This window comes from Nyctibius grandis, chromosome 6, assembly GCF_013368605.1.
Source record: "Nyctibius grandis isolate bNycGra1 chromosome 6, bNycGra1.pri, whole genome shotgun sequence".
NCBI classification, from domain to species: Eukaryota; Metazoa; Chordata; class Aves; order Nyctibiiformes; family Nyctibiidae; genus Nyctibius; species Nyctibius grandis.
This window is the reverse complement of record NC_090663.1, coordinates 69,872,647-69,887,593: the sequence shown is the minus strand read 5'-3', so window position 1 is coordinate 69,887,593 and position 14,947 is coordinate 69,872,647. Positions and strand designations below refer to the sequence as shown.

At 36.4% G+C, this 14,947-nt stretch overlaps 1 protein-coding gene across 1 annotated transcript in view; it reads right to left on the bottom strand.

Annotated features, from left to right (window-relative positions):
- LRBA (LPS responsive beige-like anchor protein) overlaps positions 1-14,947 on the bottom strand; it is a 432,022-nt gene that overhangs the window by 247,191 nt on the left and 169,884 nt on the right.

Here is a 14,947-nt window from a genome sequence, read left to right as displayed (position 1 = left end):
CATAGCATACACACTCAAGATATAGCAAACACCAACGTGTTAGTGGCCTGATTGCATAATAAAACATATAGGCACAATCACTTTTATTTTATAACAAAGTAAGTGAAGAGCATTATAAAACAAAGAGGCAAGTTTCAGAATACTGAATTCCAGCTAGCTGACCACTCCACTCCCTTGACTCTCCATTAGATTTGGGTAGCCAACCATTTACTATTGTTTGTATAAATATATAACTATAAAAAGTAAGGAGAAAAATCTACATATCTTCAGATAGACAGAAGACAAAATGCATATGAAGACTGAATCGATCTTTACCAGATGGCTTCTTGAAGGTGAGCACGTTTGCAGGCCAGCATGGGAAAGTTAATCATTTTCCTAGCTGTATTACACCTGTTGTATAAACACCTTCTGTTTGCCAAGTACTCAAAACCAAATACTAGCAAATAAGAACCAAAAGCCACACACAAAAACAGAGCTCAAAACTATGAAAGATTCTTTGTTACAACGTTTTCTTATCATTTTGTTTTTTGTTGACCTTCTGAAAATTTGTCTGTTAACACAGAACCCAAAAAAAGGGCACCAAATTTAGATCACCCCCTCAATAAACCACTGTACATGAAGACTCACAACAAATTCAAATATTGGTAGAAACAATAAAGGCTTTTCCCCACTTCAGCACTCCCTGTTTCTAATTTCAGTTTTCATCTGGCAATTCCACAGATCGCATATGCCAGACAAAGCATTTCAGCCTTTGTCAATGATTGGATTATTCTATGATCTAGTTAGTAGAATGGACACAAATGTCTGCCTAACAACAACAAAAAATTGCGTTTTCTCTGTGAAGCACAGCTGATGCAGACACTAGTAAAATTATTTCTTAGAGTTTAGATAACAGCACAATATCATAATGCTTTTTTATGTTTAAAACAGTAGCAATGCTTTTTCTATACAAATCTATCTGTACATACAAGCATTAGAAAACTGCTGCAAATAAAAAAATAGGCAGGCTATGAATGTTGTTTATATATGTGTATATACAAATATATATATGTCACATAAAATGAGAGAAAGATGGGAAGAATGTGGAAAAAAACGCAAATAAAATTTGGAGTTGTGGAGATTTTCATAGACATTAGATAACAAAAAGGTACTAACAAATGAATAAATTTTAAAGAGCTATTTTATCAGTTTTAATATATTTATAAATTTCCTCATAATTTTCCCCACACCTTAGAGCAATGCTCACCTGATGAACAGACATCCAGAAGGAGTGAAGAATGAGCAGCTGACTTTCCAAGTCTATGAGACATCAAAAACTGGCTTTTGTACTCCTACATGAAGCACTCTGCCACCCTTCTTCACAAAAATATGAGATGGCTAAATCATAACCAACACTAAACAAGATTTTTCTAGCTCTTTTTAAATACAGCTGTCGTTTCCAATACATTAATCTGTTTTGCACCCATGCTGATTCTGAATTCTTCTCAGCACTTCGTAAATGTTTCATAAGCTGTTATTTTTAAGTTGCCTGAAAGGGCAGAATTCTAAAAACAAGTGTATAAGGTAAACTAAGTAGTAAAATGCTTTAAAGTGCTCTTTAATGGATCCTCCTTTACAATTTGAACAGCAACTTTTCATATCTGACATAAAATCCATAGATATAAATCACATTAGAGGGTTATTCTTTCCCCATTATCAATCTCTGTCTCTTTATGGAACATTAAAGTCACATTTGACCTTAAAACATGATAAAATGGAAATCAAACTAGAATGTTTTGTAAAAGATATAATGAACTTGTACCTCTTTAAAAAAAAAGTCTCTTTAGGATGTAATTTTGAACACATCCTTCATTAAATACCAACAAAGATTTTTGAAGTGTAGCTGTGACATTCAAATGAAGGAAAAAATGGTATTTTATTGTCCTGACAACTTCGATGAAAACAGAATCAGCCTGCTACAAAACTGAAATGTATAGGACTCCACTCTTCAGCAAATTCAGCATTTAATATGAACAGAAATTTGCAATTATCCACCAAAACTGATAGACTCCCACATGAACCAATCCCATAAAATTATAACATCACTCCAGGAGGGACTGTTAACCATAGCCCACTCTTTACAATATATATTTTACAAACAAGAACAGAAAGAAGCCACAGTTCTGCCAGATATCTGGCACACGTATGTAGAGTTACTAACATTGAGGCAGTTTTGCAAGAATAATCTTCTCTTTGATCATACAGGTGACTCGTCAATGGTTCAGTGGTTCCTACCCACGATATGTGCCAAATATTCAGCAAAAGAAAAGCTATTTCTCCCCCTCCCTCTCTCAAACAATTTTTAATACAGGAGTGAAAGAAGACTGGCTCCACCAAAAGAAAAGGAAAGAGACCCATCCCAAAATAGCCAGTCACCACTAGACTGTTCCGAAAGCACTAAAAAGTCTCTGTTTCTCTACTGTATTTTTTCACTTTCCCGATGCCTTCAGGTTCACCTGATCCACTACTTCCAGAGATGCAATAACAGGATATAGAGTGGTACCTGTTAACACTTCACACTAAATACCAATCATTCCATTTATGTAAAATAAAAATTCAGCTTTATTTCTGTTTGTGCACAAACTCAAGAATACAGTTTTACAGTTTTATTTCTTCTTTATTGCTTGACTTCCTGCACTTGCAATATGCACCCTGTCATGCTTGAATATGGTTTTACAATTAGATATACAGTTGCATGCAAACAAATTCATCAAAACTTCCTTCCACTAGTCTTTGGCCCACATAATTTTTGTTATCTGTTTGGGCAAGCGTGTTATGAAAGTATAATCACAAAAGCACTGCAGTCACACTCATGATGGAACAAAAAAAAAATGTTGAAAGGAGAAAAGTGTCTTTTCATACGTACACTCCACAGGTTATCTAAAAAGTCTTAAATTCAGTGGCTGTTAAAAGTTTTACAAAGGGGAAGTGTATTAAGCAGAATCCTTTGACACAGCATGAAGCAGAGGAAAGACCCTTATTCTATACCCCTTCATCCAGGATGGAACAGAAACCTTCTCTTTGCCATTATCACAGCGCAGAACAGGGTTTTTTCCTCTCTCCCGTTCCCTGCTTCGACAAGAATGCAGGCTATTTGAACATGTAGGTTATCTGAAGATTTATTTTTAAGGAACAGTAATTCTAAAGGAGCACAAGGTCACCAAAAGGCAAGTTACAGATATGAAAATACAATACATTCTGTATGCAGGAAAGATTCCAGAAATACTCTTGCAAAATACTGACAAGGTGAATTAGTCTATTCTGCCTGTCTATATTTCAGCGAAGAGGAGGATTAATCTAGTGTTTTCAGAATTATTTTATCTTTGCTCTTCATAAAAATGTCAAGTAAAAGATTTCCTCTGCACTGTACCAAATGCATGTGCACCTTTGCAGTCTCGAAATTACAATGTAATGCTTTCTACAAACTATGAAAAAGTTTAATAGCATAGGGTTTTTAAAAGTAATATTGCACCTTTTTACTTTTATTCTTCAACTCAGAGATCACTGAACACCTTTACATATGCCAGCTTTGTCTAATTTGGCTTAAAGCTAGTTGCTTTCTGAACACCCTGTCTCAGACGGTGTCATTTAAGAGGAAAAGTCATCCATAAGACAGCACATAGTCTTGCCACTAATGCAAATTCCCTACAAATAAGGATATTTTAGTAAATGAAGGAGCTCCTCAATCCTCTGCTTTCACAGATCTTTGCACTTGACCTCTGACCTGAGGTTTAAAGTCTGGACTAAAAATGCTACCCAGGGAAATCTTACAAAGAGTCCTGAATAAGACTTAGAAAAATGAAAGCTTAAAACCTCAACAGCGAACAAAAGTCAACCAATGACAACGTCTGACAGCCACCGTCGATTCTGAAGTGATGCCTCTGTCATCCAACGACTCAAAGTATTGATTTCTCTCAGCATGAAAAAAGCTTAAGCCAATGAAATAGATATAGCATCATCCCCCCGATAATAGCCATCAAGGTTAACACCAGCAGAACACTTATCAAAGTATCTCTTCTATTTCTTCTTGTTTTAATGGACTGAACACAATGCAATGGCTTCTCATCTCTGCAACCTATAGTTTTCCAAACCTCATTTATCTACTTTTCCAGCCTTTTATCTGATTTGAAGATTAAAAAGAATCCGCATCTAAATCAACTGTTTGTAATAAAATGTATAGGGGGAAAAAAAATAAAAGAAAAAAAAGTGGTTTTGTAGCCAGACATTCCTGGGGAAAAAAAACCCATGCATTTAAAAATCACAAGAGGGGGAAAAAAAAAACCACAGTTGACTTAGATCACACCAAACACAGACTGGTAAAACTATGGTCATGACCAGAAAAAAAAACCTACCACACTCAATTTGGGTTAGTGATTAGAGAGAAATGCAAGGATCTCAAGAGACATCTGGTTTCAATCTACGCTGAGTCAACAGCTTTATTTTTTACCTTTAAGTCTCACAGTATTAAGCTTTAGTAAACCCAACTAACTACTAGGCAACAGCACTTTTACTGAAATTGCATCTTTCAAATGAACCCAATTTAGTAGAGTAGGTAAATGAGACAGGAGTTCAACTGGATATAAAAACTGACAGAATAAATAAATAGTAAAGAGCAGAGCCAAATAACATCAGATTTATTCTGCAGTATCCATTAGTACCATAGACTTTCTTTTTTTACTTTTTTCTTTGATGCTTATCTAATTGATATTATTCGTGTTACAGTAGCACCCTTTGATCACAAAGACAAAGCTTTACACAAACAAGTAAGAGCTCTTACTCCTTGCTAGAAACTGGGATTTGCTATACACGCCCTACATTATTCCAATATTCTAACTCTCTAAGCATCACTGATAACCATTGGCATAAACAATATGCAGAGACAAATGTTCTTTTTGAACCCCAGTTCTTACTGTACATATGCCTAAATGCTTTGCATTCAAAGCATGCACTAGGATAGACACTTTCTTCCCTCTCTCTTTTGCAAATCCAGTTTATGTCTGCAGTCCCTTCATACTGTTCTTGTTTTAAAACAGGCTAAGATCCTAAAAACATTACGATTAGGCATTAAATTTGAGATCCTTTGGGTCCACATCTTCCAAGTACAAGGCATTTTTCAAGCTAGAAACAATCAAAGTGATAGGTTAATGCTTGGACTTGATCTTAAATCTCCTTTCCAACCAAAACACTTCTATGATTCCATGAAAGTACAATTCTCCTACGCTCTACAAACAGTAAAGCCCAGCACTTCTGCATAGGTGGCTCTGTGCTCTCAGATTAGATATTAAGCAAAGAAGGAGCCAGCGATGATCTTTTAAGCCATTTCCCAACCACACACATCCTTGTGACATTCAACTGTTTCAACACCACCACGGAGATCAGTACTGTAGTCACTAAATAACTTCCAGTTCAATGCAACAAATGAATCAGATCCATGAACAACTTCTGGAACTGTCAAACTCACTCACTGTATAAGGAACATCCACTCTGTCCAGCAAATGAGACATATGCTTACATAATCTAAGGATTCACTACACATGCTTAGTGAGGGCCAAAAAAGGTTGCACTGTTCTGATTTTTCATAACTGTTGGATAGTTGGTTCTGCAATCTTTTCATATTGTCATTTCTACGCAACTTAAGTTTTAAAAATGGGGGAAAAACCTTTTAATCAGGTGAAAGCATATGAAAGTGGGCCAAATACAAAGACTTCTATCACTTCAACCAAAGCAAAGCAGCAATCAAATATGATCATTACCTTGTCTGTAACCAGTAGTTAAAGATGTGTGAACAACTTGTTACTGCCAGAAGAGAAATACAGTACTTAGTTCCAGTCTCCAAAGATGCAGTGGAGACTGGTCTAGGGAACTGTCCCAATTCTACTTTCAATACCCCCCAGCTTTACTTTCTGTTCTTCTATCTGCAGCCTCTTTCTCATATTACCCATCCAAATTTTGCCTTTTGTTCTTACTGTTAGCACCTTACTCTAGCAATAGCATCAGGACACTTCCTCCCCTTTGTACAGTATGAACACTAAGTGGAAGTAGGGGAAATAGTTATCATCCACTGCAATGGTGGTGCTGTCAGCTCAGGAAACATTTGCCAAATAAGTCTTGCTGTGGCTTTCGATCCACTCTTCAAGATCTTGTGAAAAATCTTCGTATGACCAGGGGCCAGATGGCACATTTCCAATAAACCCGTACAAACTAAAGCTCTGAAATGTCCTCATTCACTAACTGTGACCACCACCTCTCCAATTGTCCTGTTCCACTGAGGCACAGTAAGGACCTCTGTTACCTGTAAAGTAGGTAGAAAGTAGCCCAGCAGTTTTGGCCCCAGCAGCCAAATAATTACGTCCCTAGGATTCAGATTGCCAGACACGCTACTGCCAGCACAGTTCTTTTACAACTTACAGCACCAAGACTTGGCACAGGAGTGATGCTTGAACAGATTGAAAGTCACATGCAGTTCAGATGGCAAAAATAAACCTTAAATGAAGTCTCTAACACACTACTGAGTATTTTTTAACAACGCAACTTACTAAGAAGCCCTTAAAGGTACTACATAAACAGCAATTTTTCGTAAGTTTTGTGTTAGATGAATTCTGAATAATTTTTCATAATAGGGGCAAAAGGTACATTTCTGACAGTGGGGAAACTAATACCTCAAAACACAGGGAAAAAAAGGAAATTCTCAATGAAATAAAAACAAGTAATATTTATTAACATTTTAATTTGGAAACGTTTTGCCAACCTCCTTTTCCAAAATAAAAAAAAAAAAATCTAAACCTTAAAGTAGTTCAACCTTTGAGAGCACAAAGAATGAAAAAAATTAGACAGAATAATTCAAATGATAAGCAGATAAATCAAAAGATAATTTGGAACCTTATTACAAAATACCTTGTACCACTTTATATATGTGGCTTCAGCCTCTGGCTATAACAAAGTGAAAGACACCTGCATGAGTTAAAATTCTTTAATTTCTATAGCTATCAAAGGCACAGCTATAAATACTTAGGTATATTAGTATTTAACTCATGACTTACATTAATTGTCTCAACACCTACCTTACAGGAATATGTATTCCTATGTAGGACTCATTTTTATTACTACATAAGAACTCACATTCATATTATATGTAGAATACAATGCAAAAATAATCAACAGACCTCTACTGATTTTGTTATTTATTGTTTGATATTCCTGCTACATCACACTCACTAAATTTCCTTATAAATTTGCAAAACACATGCAAAGCAAATTCATTTCCAGTCAAAATCTCTACATAAACAGTTTTCAAAATTATGTGAAGTTCCAGATTTCCCCAAAACAGGAAGATTAGCCCCTTGAGATATCCCTGCAGCCGGGGGTCTGTGTTTCTATTTCTATTTTCTACATAGTTCCCCTCAAGCACTTTTCAGCTTTCCCTGTTTAGTGTCTTGGTTTGAGAACACAACTCTGATTTTAATCCAGGAGCCTCAGAATGTATCAAAACATGCTAACTCATGAACGAAGAACAGAGAAATCCCATTCATTTGAGACAACAAGACATTTAGGCATAATAGTTTTCCAACTTGCCATGACTGGTTGCATGGCAATGACAAGCACATCTCTAATAAGCTTCAGTACTTTGGATACTGAGTTGGTTTCAGACCTGACTGGACTCCTTAAGATGTCAGTTATGATGCTTAATGCAAAAAAACAAACAAAACAAAAATCTCCACAACATCTGTAGTTTGCCTTTCTGTAACTTTGTTCTGCACTCCGATGACAGAATCAAATGCATGTTTTGAAAGTATTCTACTCTGTATAGTAGTCTAGTACCTACTAGATGATAAGAACAAAGGGAAAAACACCATCAGCACACAATAAAATCAATGTAGACACAGGGGTACATAATGGTAATTAAAGGAGATGTAGGAACAAATCACCTATCATTCTGCACCAGCAACAGAAGGAGCTTTAAAAGCATTCTCTGCCTTATTTGGCAAATCTTTTGTGAAACCTCAGCGATGAAGCACTCAGACATGAAGCATTCAGACATGAACACGAACTCACAACCCAGAAGGTAACCCATCTGTCCTTCACCAGCTTGTATCATGCTTGTTCCAAGGGCTAATTTAGTGGACTCTATCTCTGACAGTTCAGGACCTTTTCAGCCTCTCACAAGGGAGAATGATCACCTTGACTGGCACATATCCTTGAGCAACACTGCTAAATAGGACAAACATGTTTGCTGGCAAAGTATTTCCTTCCCACACACAGAAAAAACCTTTTAGTTTCTGCCATTAAGTCATTGCACCTTCATCTGTATCTGCAGAAACATTTTAATTCATTATTAAGAAGAAGTATTAAGGGCTTCTTTTTTTTTGTCAGATGATTTTCAAATTACTATCAGAGAATCTGTGAAAAAAGGAGGATTATATAGGATTTTATTCAAAAGTCTATTAAAAAATAACATGCTCAGTGCTGCTGAGTTTCTAACTCTAACAAGTTTCTAACTTACACTCCACACTTGCTCTTCAGCTTATGGTAAAATAAAAACCTTGAGAGGCTTATTCTTTGGAGGACCAAGTATTTTAAAAGCAGGATAATCTGATTAAGATGATGATGAAATGGCAAAGATTTAAAAAAAAAAAAATCCAGAACAAAATGGGAAGGATTCTTAAAATACAGTCTTTTATAGCAGTTATTCTTTAATATTATTCCTAGCCAGTTACTTTGGAAACATGTTAAGCAGTCACAATCCCAGCTGCAGCTTAACCTCTGCCTTAACTTAAAGCCCCCTGTTAGAACTTCTATAGCATCAAACTATGAAAAACAAATTATTTTAACTTTATTTTTTCCCCTCTCCTTTTTTCAGTAGTTCATGTTTTGTATTTCATTCCAACTAGCATATGAGCTTTTTTTCCTTTCTGATTGGTACTCATGCATTTATCTAACACAATTTTGGAATTTCAGAACAGCATGAGATAGGTATGAATAGGTTTGGTTTTCAATTAACATTTTTTATTCAGAAAAAGTTATACCATTCTTGAAAGGTTGACATTTGGCTCTAAAAATTGTTGGGGGAGGAGAATTTAATTTCTTTTTAAAACTGTGTGAATTTATTATACATAAAAAGACAGTATTTGAAATATTCTAACTATTCAAAGGGTGAGAAGACAACAGCCTCTGCTTTGATTTACAGCAGACTAAGTTAAAAACACTCATTCATACAACTCTAGATCCTTATACTGAGCGATATGGAACAAGGACTAAAAATACTTCCTAATAATTGCTTTAAAATTTATATTTTCTTGCTCACTTGGTTTAAATGAAATGCAAGAGTCAGTATGGCAACTACCACAGATGCTACCTTCAGAGAAATTAAGTACTATGTAGCATGAGGCAGTTTCTACTGGAATCATCCTTTATGTTGTCAACGTTAAAAAAAAAAAAAAGGAAAAAAGAATACTCCACAAACATATACATTTACATAAGAAGAATATATAAGATCTATTTCATGACTTTTCTGTTTATTTCTCCTTTCAAAACTAAATACCAGAACTTGTGAAACCTCCTATTCCAAGGCTCTGATGTTCTTGTCGAGTTTTATTTTTGGCTTTGTTCCAGTTGACTGTGCAAGGTTTTTCTGTCTGGTTGGTTTAAATGGTATGAGGGTGTTTTCATACTACCCCTCGATAATAGTTACCAGCATTTGTTACAAACAGCTGAACTTATGGATGTTGGTGTAATGGCACAAAACAGATTACACAGTACAACTGCACAAATCCTGCTTAACTAGATTTCGCTAATTGACTTGAATTCAGTGTAAAATAACAAACTCAATACTTGGAGCTTGTTATGTTTAGAGCACAATAGCCATGCAGGCTAAAAAAAAACAACACAAATTCTGTGAAATCTTAAAACAAGAATGTGGGATTTGACATGAATTACAGTTCACTCGTTAACATTATAGGTATTGAAAGAAAGTACAGCGACTAATCAAAATCACCAGCTCCCACCAAGCATGCACAAAAATGAAACAAACTACTGAAATCATATAAAACTTTATATAAAACACATGTAAGTGACAGTTATTAGACATACCAAAGCGCCATGTAACAACGTTTCTCACACATTTTAACAGCTTCAGTTACACTCTAGCCAATAATCTATCTCTGTCTACTTCTAATATTCCAAATTTCTGAGTAGCTTCAAACAACTGCCATTCAAAAATAACCTGAGAAACATTCCTCCCTCCTGTGCTGCCAACCATATGAAATTGCCTTGCAAAACAGTGTTGGTCCAACGCCAAGATGAGTGATGCTGGCTTCAAGGCTATCAACAACTGCTTAGAAATGAGGTATTTGGGGTTTCTAGCAGTTGGTGTAGGAAAAAATAAGCAACATTTCAGAAGTCAGAATATCTGACTTTTTCTTCTGTAAATGTTTAAGACATTCAGGACTAATGGTAGGGTAACTTAGAGATGTCTGTAGGTGGCATAAGGTTCTCCCAGGGCTGAGGGCCAGCACAGAGCCTGCATAGCTGAGGATGACCCTGTCCTGATGGTGGTAGTAAAGAGAGGCTGCCCCACAGCCTGGCCAGAGGCCAGGACCAACCCCTCATCCTAGTGATGCCCACCACTTTGCTATGGGCCCCCTCATCCTTCCCAGGCTCTCAGCCATGGGGCAAATCGGCTTCCCAGCCTCAGGCTGGCCCTGGCCTCGTGGCCCTGCCCTGTTGTGGGGGGGTCTGTGCTGGCCCTGGCCACCCTCTCCCAGGGCTGCTCTTCTCTTCTCATGGTGGGTGACATGTTGGAGATGCTTGTTGAGGTCCTGCCCAGGAGGCTGTAGTACCGCAGTGGGTGCTCAACTTAGCCCCTGCAGGGCACTGACGGCCCTCGTGGCACCCTGACAGTATATTGTAATGTAAGTCTCTGGTCCCAAGTTATGACAAAATTTGTTTCACAATTGCGATATGTTCTCTATAATATAGTAACCCATCCAATAACCGAGCATTTTCCTTGCTTTGTTCTGTCACCTTCCTTAAACGTCTCTGAGGCAAGAATTGGCATTGGTCACAAAAGATGGAATCTCAAATTGCTCTAAGGACAACACACAATTCAGGGTAGTTTGATGAGATTTAAATCCTGAGTTTCTGCAAGGACAGGCAGGGAAAATGATGGAAGAAGCACTAACATCATAAAATCCATTATTCCGTAACCTTGACATTACTACTTAGACCTAGAATTTGTTCCAACAAGTTTTTGATGAAAAAACAGTATCTTGGAACTAGGGTACAAAGAAATAGAAGTGTAATGGTGACCGAAACACTTGCACTGCTCATCATTATAGTCACTATCATCACCTTCCAAGCTCTACTTCCAAGAGATACCTAAATCTTTTAAGATGGCCAGAAATCTTTGAAGTTGCATTTTCTAAAAAGTGAATTAACAACAGGGACCTAGAAGTATGAGGAGGAAAAAGGTGGGAGGGAGAAAAGGACTAGTGAGGAAAGTATCAGGAAACATTTCTTCTTCCTTGTGTGAAACAGAACAGTAAAGACAGTTTGGTTTTCTGAATGGTGAGATTTTTAAGGATTGACTATGCCACTTCCAGTAGGACTTCAGATTAACAGTGAAATCCAGAGGTCTCTAAATCACTTGGCACCTTCCCCGACACAGTGATCATCTGAAGAGCAACTTAACTGCCTGATCTTCTTTTTCGTGATCTAAGACCATCTCAAATAGATTGGCTCAGTTTTCTCCTATTTAGGTCAAAGGGAAAAATCAGTAGGTGAACTCAATTCTGTAAACACTTCTATAAAAGAATCAGATGAAGTGGGAAGAAAAAGATTCAAAAAATATATTATACTGATTCCCATTTAAAAGCTAATATAGGAAACTTAAGATGAAAAGCTGGACTGCCACTTCTATCTCACTGCTTCGCAATGTGAAAGGACCTTTCCATTCCTGTTAAGAATTCTGATTAGTGCAGCCTTGTTCCCTTTCCTGGAAAGCTGTATAGGTCTACTCAGAAATAAAAGACTACCTTAATAAAAGATGAACAGCAATGTCACTCTTAGCTGGGTGTGGCTTTACAGTTTTCCACCATTTCCCTCCCTGGATCCCAGACAGACTTCAAGCCCCACCTGCTAGAAAATAAAGATCATTTTAACAAATTAATTGTAAAATCCTTATTCAAACAATTACTGTCTCACTCATGGAGGTATTGTTTCAGCACAGTAACTGTATTTTGTATTCAGAACAGAGCATTCTCTCAATGAAAGGCTGAAGGTTTCATTGGAATGAGAAATATCAATTCAGGATAAACTATTACACTAGATGCAATATTTCAAACAACTTCCTCCTCAAAAATATTCCAATAAATGACAGAGAAAAATACTCTATGTGACTAAGAAATATAGGTAACATTGAAAAACTTAACTGTAAATGCCTTCAGGCTCTACTGATGAACCATTCCAAACATCTTCGCATCTTAATGCATATGTTTTAATATGTTTTACTTCCCACATTGCCCCAAAGTTGGTTTTCATGAACACCAAAAAATAAACCTGCATGATTCAAACTTTGTCCTGCCTAAATGAGGAGACTGCATTAAGTACAAGATGAAACTATGCACACTATGACTTGACTACAAGCTAATGACAAGTGTATCTACAGCTTACATAATCAAGAATCCACAGGTCAAGACAAGCAACTACTCAAACTATGGACTAGATTCCAATACAGACTTCTATAGGCCAGGTCTGCTATGGCTTTTAGGCACATCCAAACCTGTTTTGGGGTTGCAAATAAACCTAACATGAAGATACTTGTTCTCCCTTTCTTTCATACAAATATCAGTGTGCAAGTGCTTCGATAAATCCTCCAGAAAAAAAAGGGACTTTACTTTCCAAAGCTGATAAGGGTCAGAGTTTTAAAAATAAAATCTTTTGGAGGATATACACATAACTACATTCAGCTACAGACAGCAGTTTAATGGGTCAGTAAAAGAAAGCCTATTGTAGGTACACAAAATTGTACACGGCATGTTTTCGTACACACAGCTGCAGAATAAGCTGGCTTCATAGAGTCACTTCTAAATTTTCATTTCAACCATCAGTCATAAAAAAATTGAAATTTTTACAAGTAACACAAATAACAACATCCTAATACCTGTATGCACCAATCTACCCTGGTAACTTCAGAACTGCAGAGGTTTCACATGAAATCCATCTATAGTCAAGTGGGATGGGCTTTAACCCAACAGCCTGAACTCAGGTCAGTCATAAGCAGTATCAGGTGCTTTTGCCAGGAGAAGTCAAATGAGAAAACAAACATGCAGAAACAGAACTGGAATATACGAAAATATTTTACAGTTTTGTGACCTCCTTCTTCCATTCCTGTTATAAACAAGCTTCTCGCATAAAACCAATACTTTTGAAAATGAAATTGCATTTGTGAGAATATCCAAGGCTACTGCCAAAAGACTGTCAAACACATCTAGGTTACAAATGACAATATGTTGCTTCAAAAGTTAACACCCATTTAGCAATCAGATGCATATTTCATCCTTAACGAAGGCCTGAAAAGAACAGTTCACTTTATTCTGGATACAGGTATCAAAGCAGATCACACAAAGCAACACAGGCGCATCATCTAAGGATCTTTTTCACATTAAGAATCCTATTAGAAGGAAAACACTAAAAGGTAATTGAATTTCCCTCAGTTATCTTCATCTCTGTCAGCTCCTGCTACAATAACTTACTCTCCAGAGCAGAGATAACTCAATTCTGTCCAGCAAGCATATGTTATGAATCTCCAAAGCAAACTTGTCTAAATCATTCTGGTCTTCTATCAAGGTTGGCTGTGGATATGAACTCTGACAGAAAGCAAACAAATTTATTTTTATCTGTTCAATAATTCACTTCCCTGTGCCTTGATGGAAGAATTTAAAGACATAAATGTTTCCACTAATTCTGGAATTATAAAGACTGGTTGAAAATATTTTATCTGGAAGTTAATGCTATTATAAACTGTTCGATTCACCATTCTGTTTTAGCAATAACAAAAAAAAAAAGTGTGTTAGAGCAGTTACAGGTTCCCGTAGGTATACAAAAACTAAAACTACCATCTCATACTGTAATTGCCATTTTTTTTAGAATGGTTTTGATATTTATATTTTCATCTTCAATGGAAATGTTAACTGTACAAATAATAACAACAGAAGTATACTCTAACTTTTTATTTCATCAAAGCTCTTAAAACATCAGTAAGCACAAATTCTCCACTCGTGAGCAAACCACTTGGATTTAAAAAGTCACATTTTAGGAAGGTATAACGACTTATCTAGACCAACATCATAAAAAAAAGCAAAACATAAAGCAGCCAAAGGACAGGTAAATGACAAGAATCAGAAAAGCTACTTCCAGGAGGAGATGAGAGAAAATACTAGATAAGGTTCTGGTCAAACTAACATTAACTGTACAATTCCTGTCAGTTTGTGATTGTTTGAGGCTGTTCAACACATATGCAAAAAAAAAAAAAAAATCTGAAGAATGAGTGAATAATGAAGTGACAAAGTTCGCTGCTGATAGTAAGCTGTTCAGAGCTGTATAATCACAAAGGAGCTGTGAGGAGCTGGAGGGGGAGCTTGGAAGACCAAGTCGTTGTGGTAGTAAAACAGCACAGGACCTTCAGTGTAGATAAAACAAATGTAGGAAAGAATCTAATTTTATATATAAAATGAGGGTACCTGAGTTCACCTTTATCTTCACTCCTTTTTGCCATCATGAGATGGTATTATCAATGACAGATACTTCTATGAAAATATCAGCTCAGTACAGGATAATCAACAAGCACGCAGGAATCAAGCAAAGAATTAGGAACCATTGTGAAGAGAACAACACAGAAAACATTGTGTATTTA